This window comes from Myotis brandtii, unplaced genomic scaffold, assembly GCF_000412655.1.
Source record: "Myotis brandtii unplaced genomic scaffold, ASM41265v1 scaffold7, whole genome shotgun sequence".
Taxonomy (NCBI): domain Eukaryota; kingdom Metazoa; phylum Chordata; class Mammalia; order Chiroptera; family Vespertilionidae; genus Myotis; species Myotis brandtii.
In genome coordinates, this window is record NW_005370740.1 from 200936 (window position 1) to 207930 (window position 6995).

The 6995-nt window shown below is 44.8% G+C and overlaps 1 pseudogene; it reads left to right on the plus strand.

Moving 5' to 3' along the window:
* The first annotated feature begins 4409 nt into the window (after positions 1–4409).
* LOC106724056 lies at positions 4410–5856 on the plus strand (annotated as a pseudogene).
* Positions 5857–6995: the final 1139 nt, after the last annotated feature.

Here is a 6995-nt window from a genome sequence, read left to right on the forward strand (position 1 = left end):
AAAGCAGGACCAGGAGATGAAAAACATGATGAGAAAAGGAAAAGTGAGGAAGAAAGTGTTGGCATAAAGGAAAAGGTGAAATAGTGTAAAATAATGATAAAAAATAAAAATAGAATGTAGAACACTAATCCAAAAAAAATTTAAATTAAAAAAAAGAAAGGTAAAAAAATAATAATAAAATTAAAATAATAATAAAAATACTAAAATAAAGTGAAAAAAATTTTTAGTTTCTTAAGTAAAAGATAAAAAAATAAAAAAGTGAAGTAGTGAAGTTCGTTCACTTCAGCAGAGCTTCAGTGTCCCATGGGGGCTGATTTAAGACCCCTCTCTACTGTTCCACTTGCCATGTCTCAGTTTCCTGTCAGGTAGTCAGCACAGTGTTGAAGTTCCCAGCAATCCACTGCTCCTCTGTGTCATACACCACAACCTTGGTTTCAAATAGTCAGGATCAATTTGCCCACTTTGTTTTTCTGCCTACTTTCAGTCATATTTACATAAGTGTCTATTTTCTGACATGAACCCTAGGTGGTGGTGTTTCTGTATTAGTTTCCGGGACCAAATGGCCCCTTAATCCAGTCCCCCAGGGCTCCCTTGGGGTATTTAGAATCTTCCTTTTCCTGTCATGCTCAAGACTGGGTGCAGCTGCACTGCTAGGAGGAGCCTGGTCTTCAGGAGAAAAATGTCTGTTCAGGACTGGAGGGATGGACACTCCCAGAGCTGGCTTCCTTATCATCTCTCCCTATTCTTCTCTCCCAGTTTCCACAAAAACCACCTCCCCCTGCAGTCTCAGTGAGTGTTTTTAATTGAAAGATCCTATACACTGGGTTTAGCAAGTAAAAGCATGGAAATTATAAAGATAGAGCAACTGCGCTACCTCGCATCTTTCTCCCCCTGGCACTGCACAGCCAGTATAAAATTTCAGGCTGCCTTTCTGGGCAAAGTCTCCCATGGCTGTGGGCTTAGATCTAGAATCCACTGCTGCCAGCAGCCCTGTGGACCCCCTTCCACATTCAAGGGCTACACTGACCCCAAGGGATGCAGATTTGGTGCAGCGCAGTGTCCCTCTGAAACTCTAGTCCTGGCTGCCCGTGTTTCTCCCTGCAGCCCAAATCCCTGATCCCACCTCTTTCCAGGCAATCTCTGACCTTTCTGTTCACAGATTGCCTTACCAGCTGTGTTTAATTTGCCAATTCCTGGTAGATGTTATTCGATTCAGCTGTTTCTTCTACTTGCTCTGTGAGAGGGTGCAGGACCTGTCTGCCTATTCGGCTGCCACCTTGTCTCCCCTTGGACAAACATTTTAGGCACCTGCAGCCGGGGAGGCTGGAGTCCTGGTGTTTGTGGGTTATAGCCTACGCAGCTGGTCCCTGGGCATTGTGGCTGAAGGGTCCCAGGTGGTATCTGAGGTCTCCTTGGGTGAAGGTAAGGCTGGACTTCCGATCACAGCTACTCTCCCCTTCAAGATGGCACAGTCTCTGTGACAGAGCTGGCCAGCTGGCCACCCCAGGAGAAATTTCAGCAGTAGTCAAAAATGATAATTTTTAAAATTATGTATTGCTGGGATAGCAATACACAATACCAGACAAAGTGGACTTTAACACAAAGGCCTTCTGCCCCACAAGTGGCTCTTGGGTGCCTCTGTGAGCCCCAGCTTGGTGCGCTCATATCCAAACAAGGGCACACAGCCCCAGCAACAGAAACTTGGTCTTCCCCCTCCCCACCTGCCTGCACACAGACACCGCAGTCATGCAGCTTCAGCATGAGGGCCACTCTGAGTGTGCCACCCTGGAAAACAGCTTCAGGTGCCTCTTTGAGCTGCTGCTGGGAATGTGCGAATCCAACCAAAAGTACAAGGCAGCAAAAATTGGGACTTCCCCCTCCCTGGCTGCTGACCTCTGGACACTTCAGTTGCACCTTTCCAGCATGCAGGCCTCCTGAGCCTGCTGCCACTATGGGCAGCTCCTGGGTGCCTCTTTGAGCCCCCACTGGGCTTGCTTGTATCCAAACAAGGGCGCACAGCCCCAGCAGTAGAAATTCGGACTCCCCCCTTCCCAGCTGCCTTCCCACAGACACCACGGTCCTGTGGTTTCAGCACACAGGCCCTTGCCTCCGCCGCCCCAGCAGGTGACTCCCGAGTGCCTCTGTGAACCGCCATTAGGCACACTCATATCCGACCAAGGGCGCAAGGCCCTGGCAACAGAAACTTGGACTTACCCCCTCCTTGGCTGCCGACCCCTGGTCACCGCAGTTGCACCAATACAATGCCCTAACACCCTGAGCCCACTGCCCCAGAAGGCAGCTCTGGGGTGCTTCTCTGAGCCACTGCAAGGCACAACCCAAGCTGCCAGCATCCAGTCCCCATGGTAGTGCCACTGAAGCACACGGGGCCCCTGAGCCCACTGCCCCAGAAGACATCTCTTGGGTGCCTCTGTAAGTGGCCGCTGGGCATGCATATACAACTAAGGACACACATCTCCTGAAGCAGAAACTTGGACTTCTCCCTCCATGGGTCTGGTGGCACTCCACAATCTCTCTGATCCAACATGTGGGAACCACAAGCACACACACCTGGCAGACAGCTCCTGGCCCCCTCTGTGAGCTGCCACTGGGCATTTGCCTCACCAACCAAGGGTGCACGACTCCCTCAGCAGCATCCATGACATCCCCATCCTTGCTGCCTACCTCTGGACACCTTGGTGAGTTACTGAGGACTTGCCTCCCTGGACAAGGTCATATTGTTTCAGCCACAGGCTTCGAGATTCTCACATCCCCAGTTGCTGGCTCCTGAACCCCCTCAAAATTCAGAGAGGGAAATCACTTTGGCAAGAGTCCCACTGCCTCAACCACAGACTACAAGACACCAGCCCACCACTTTCACAGGTTCCAGGACCTTCATAGTGAGTTGCAGAGTGATACTACTCCAGGAAGAGTCACACAACACTGGCCAAAGTCATAGTACCTGAGCCTCCGGCCCCAAGACTTCGTCCTCCAAGACCATGGACTCTGGGAACCCACAGTGAGCACATTGCAGTGAGACCTCAGGCAACCATTTCCACAAGAGCCGGAACCACAATCAAATCCAAAACAGCTTGCACAATGAAGCTGGGGGTGAGTCACATTGCCAATCCATGATGAGACTTCATCCACAAATAAGAAACTAACATTCAAGACCCAACTAGATCAAGAGACTGCAAATAGCTCAAATAGAGAGCTCCGCTATATAATCAAGCCCAAAAGACCTGAGAAACTGCACCACTGAGTACCAAAAATCACCACCCCCAAAAGAATCAGGTGGCAAAGCAGCTGGATCTAAGACAGTGGTTCTCAAACTTCCTAATACTGTGATTCTTTAATACAGTTCCTCATGTTGTGGTGACCCCCAACCATAAAATTATTTTTGTTGCTACTTCATAACTGTAATTTTGCTACTGTTATGAATAGTAATGTAAATATCTGATATGCAGGATGTATTTAGGGGACCCCTGTGAAAGGGTCGTTCGACCCCCAAAGGGGTTGCGACCCACAGGTTGAGAAACGCTGATCTAAGACATAGAAACCATTAAAACGTTACAGCAAACAATTGGGAGACAAAAAAAACAATCCCCAAAGGAAAGAAAATAGGAATTACCAGAAATGTAACTAAATGAAATGGAGGCAAGTAAGATGTCAGAGAAATAATTCAGAGTAATGGTTATAAGGATGCTCAAATGGTTAAATGACAAATACACACAACGCAATGAGAATTATAAGGAGCTAAATGAGAATGTCACCAACATGGAAAGGAATCAAGGGGAAATGAAGAATGACCTAGCTGCAATAAAGAACACAATGAAAGGCTTAAACAGTAAACTAGAAGAGGGTGAGTACCACATCAGTGAATTAGAAGACAAGGTAGGAAAAAACACACAAACACAGCAGCAACTGTAAAGAAAAATTAAAAAGCAGGAAGAGAGCCTAAGGGAGCTTTGGGACAACACAAAACAAACAAAAAACATCCGCATAAGAGGAGTACCAGAAGGAGAGGAAGCTGAATAAGGAATAGAAAATCCATTTAAAGAAATAATGACATAACTGGTAGGAGACTGGCTTTGGAGACTCTTCTTGGAGACACACTTCAGGGACTGACTCAAAGGAGCAGGCTCCAGAAACCACTTATGACTTAGATGGTGCTGGGTTTTTTACCAGAGTCCACAGCTGATCTTCACTTGGGGGCAACCTGACATTAAATACAGAAGGAGTAGGTGACAGAAGACTGGATGTCATCTGCCCACTGGAGCTCTGCTTGGAAGCTCCTAGTGACTTCCACAGAGAGGTAGAACTGAGCCAACCTCAGCTTCTCACTTTCCCTAGCTCCTGGAGGATCACACTGACTGAAAAGAGTCTCTTCTGATAGACACCTTCACTGCACAATGGCCTTTGCAGCTCCCGTGGCCAAGCTCCAGGCAGAGTCCAGCTGTCCCATCTGCCTGGATTACTTGAGAGACCCAGTGACCATTGCCTGTGGGCACAACTTCTGTCCCTCCTGCATCCACCAGCTCTGGGAAGGTCTGCAGGGCACCTTTCCACTGTCTGCTTCCACCACTGCCCTGCTTGATGAGGAACATCCAACTATGTCACATGACTGAGATTGTTCAGCAGATTCCTGCCATGAGGGGAAAGAGGAAAAGGCAAGAGGAACCCCTGTGTAAGAAGCACCATGAGGTTCTGACTGTGTTCTGTGAGAAGGACCTGGAGCTGCTGTGTGCCCAGTGCAGGGTGTCATCCAACCACCAGGATCAGCCCCTGATCCCCATTGAGAAAGCTGCAGCTAGTCACGGGCGGGGGCGGGGGGGGGTGCTCAAAAGGAACATTGAGGCCAAGACTAATCACCTTGGAGTTGTTGAAATGGTATATAAAAACCAAGTTGAAAAATACTTGGGAAGTGAAGAGAAAGATGGAAAAATGGAGGGAGGAGTTGGACAATGAATGTAAAGAAATTAAGTGTTTCTTAGCAATCCAGCAAAATGAAATTGATAACAATCTACTTATAGAAGAGAAGGATGTTGAAGAAAAACTAATTGAAAATGGAAGGCACATTTCATACCATATGTTTAAGTTAAACAATCTGTTAAGTGAAATAGAAGAGAAGTATTTGCAGAGAGGCCTGGATTTACTCACAGATATTAAAAGTTTCCACAACAAGTATGAAAACCTAGAGACCCAGCAGTCTTTTCATGTGATTTAAAGAAGGAGACTTACAATCTCCCCCAACATTATTTGGGCCTGCATAAAATGATCCACATGTTTCAGGCAGATTTGACACTGGATCCTGAAACTGCCCATCCAAACTTCATTATGTTAAGAGATAGAATAAGTGTGACATATAGGACACCAGATGGTTTTCCTAATCCCCAGGATCTTACTTCTTACCCAGCTGTCCTGAGTTCTGAGGGATTTGATGCTGGCAGACATTTTTGGGAGGTAAAAATAACAGGCACAGGTGAATGTTTCTTAGGTGTGTGTAAGGAATCTTTCCCCAGAAACACTCACATTCCACCATTGGCAAGAAATGGATGCTGGCAATAATTGTTCTGGATTTCTACAAGTGGCCCTAGCCCTAGAGGACAACCAAAGATTGGCATTTTTCTGGACTATGAGGTGGGAGAGGTTTCATTTTATAATTTGAATAACTGCTCATACTTGTATGGAATCACTGATACATTTACAAAAAAACGTATGCCTTATTTCTCCATTGCATCTTCTTCAGCATCTCTTATAATCAATATCTTCAGAGGCAAGTGATGACAATTTGGATGGATTTTTGTATGTGCTTATTTCCTTCCCTTGTTATCAAAAAAATACTTATAATAAAGATCCTGATTCTGGTAAAAAAAAAAAAGAAAGAAAGAAAGAAAGAAAAGAAAAGAAAGGAAGGAAGAAAGAATATTTCCCTGATATTGGCAAGAAAAAAAACCACACACGTCCAACAAGCACATAGAGCCCCAAACAAGATGAGCCCAAAACGACTGACACCAAGACACATCATAATTACATTGGCAAATATCACTGACAAGGTAAGAATCTTAAAGGCTGCCAGAGAGAGACAGAAAGATCCCTATAAGGGATCTCCCATCAGACCATCAACTGATTTCTCAACAGAAACACATTAGGCCAGAAGGGAATGGAATGAAATATACTAAGTGATGCAAAGCAAGGGACTGAATCCAAGAATATTATACCCAGCAAGGATATCATTCAAAATAGAAGGTGGAATCAGGAGCTTCACAGACAAAAAAGGACTAAGGGAGTTTATTAAAACCAATCCAACAATGCAAGAAATGCTAAAGGGACTGCAGTAAAAAGAAAAAATATAAAGGCAAGAAAGAACAAAAGCATAAAGAATAGAAATGGAGACAAGCAAGGACTTATCAATAACATTGAACATAACATTAAATATAAATGGATTAAATGCTCCAATTAAAAGACATAGGGTAGCTGAATGGATAAGAAAGCATGACCCATATATTTGCTGTCTACAAGAGAACCACCTCAGAACAAAGGAGTCACACAGACTGAGAGTGAAGGGATGGAAAAAACATTTTCAGGCAAATGGAAATGAGAACAAAGCTGGGGTTGCAATACTTATATCTGACAAAATAGACCATAACAAGAGATAAGGAAGGCCACTTCATAATACTAAAGGGAGCAATTTAACAAGAGGATATAACTCTGGTACACATTTATGCACCCAATACAGGAGCACCCAAATACATAAAACAACTTCTGGAAGATATCAAGGGAGAGATCAACAGCAATACAATCATAGTAGAGGACATTAATACCCCACTGACACCACTGGATAAATCCTCTAGACAAAAAATCAGCAAAGAAACAACAATCTTAAATGACTCACTAGATCAGATGGACTTAATTGACATCTTCAGAACATTTCCTCCCAAAGCTACAGAATATACATTCCTCTCCAGTGCACATGGGACATTTTCTTTTTTTTTTTT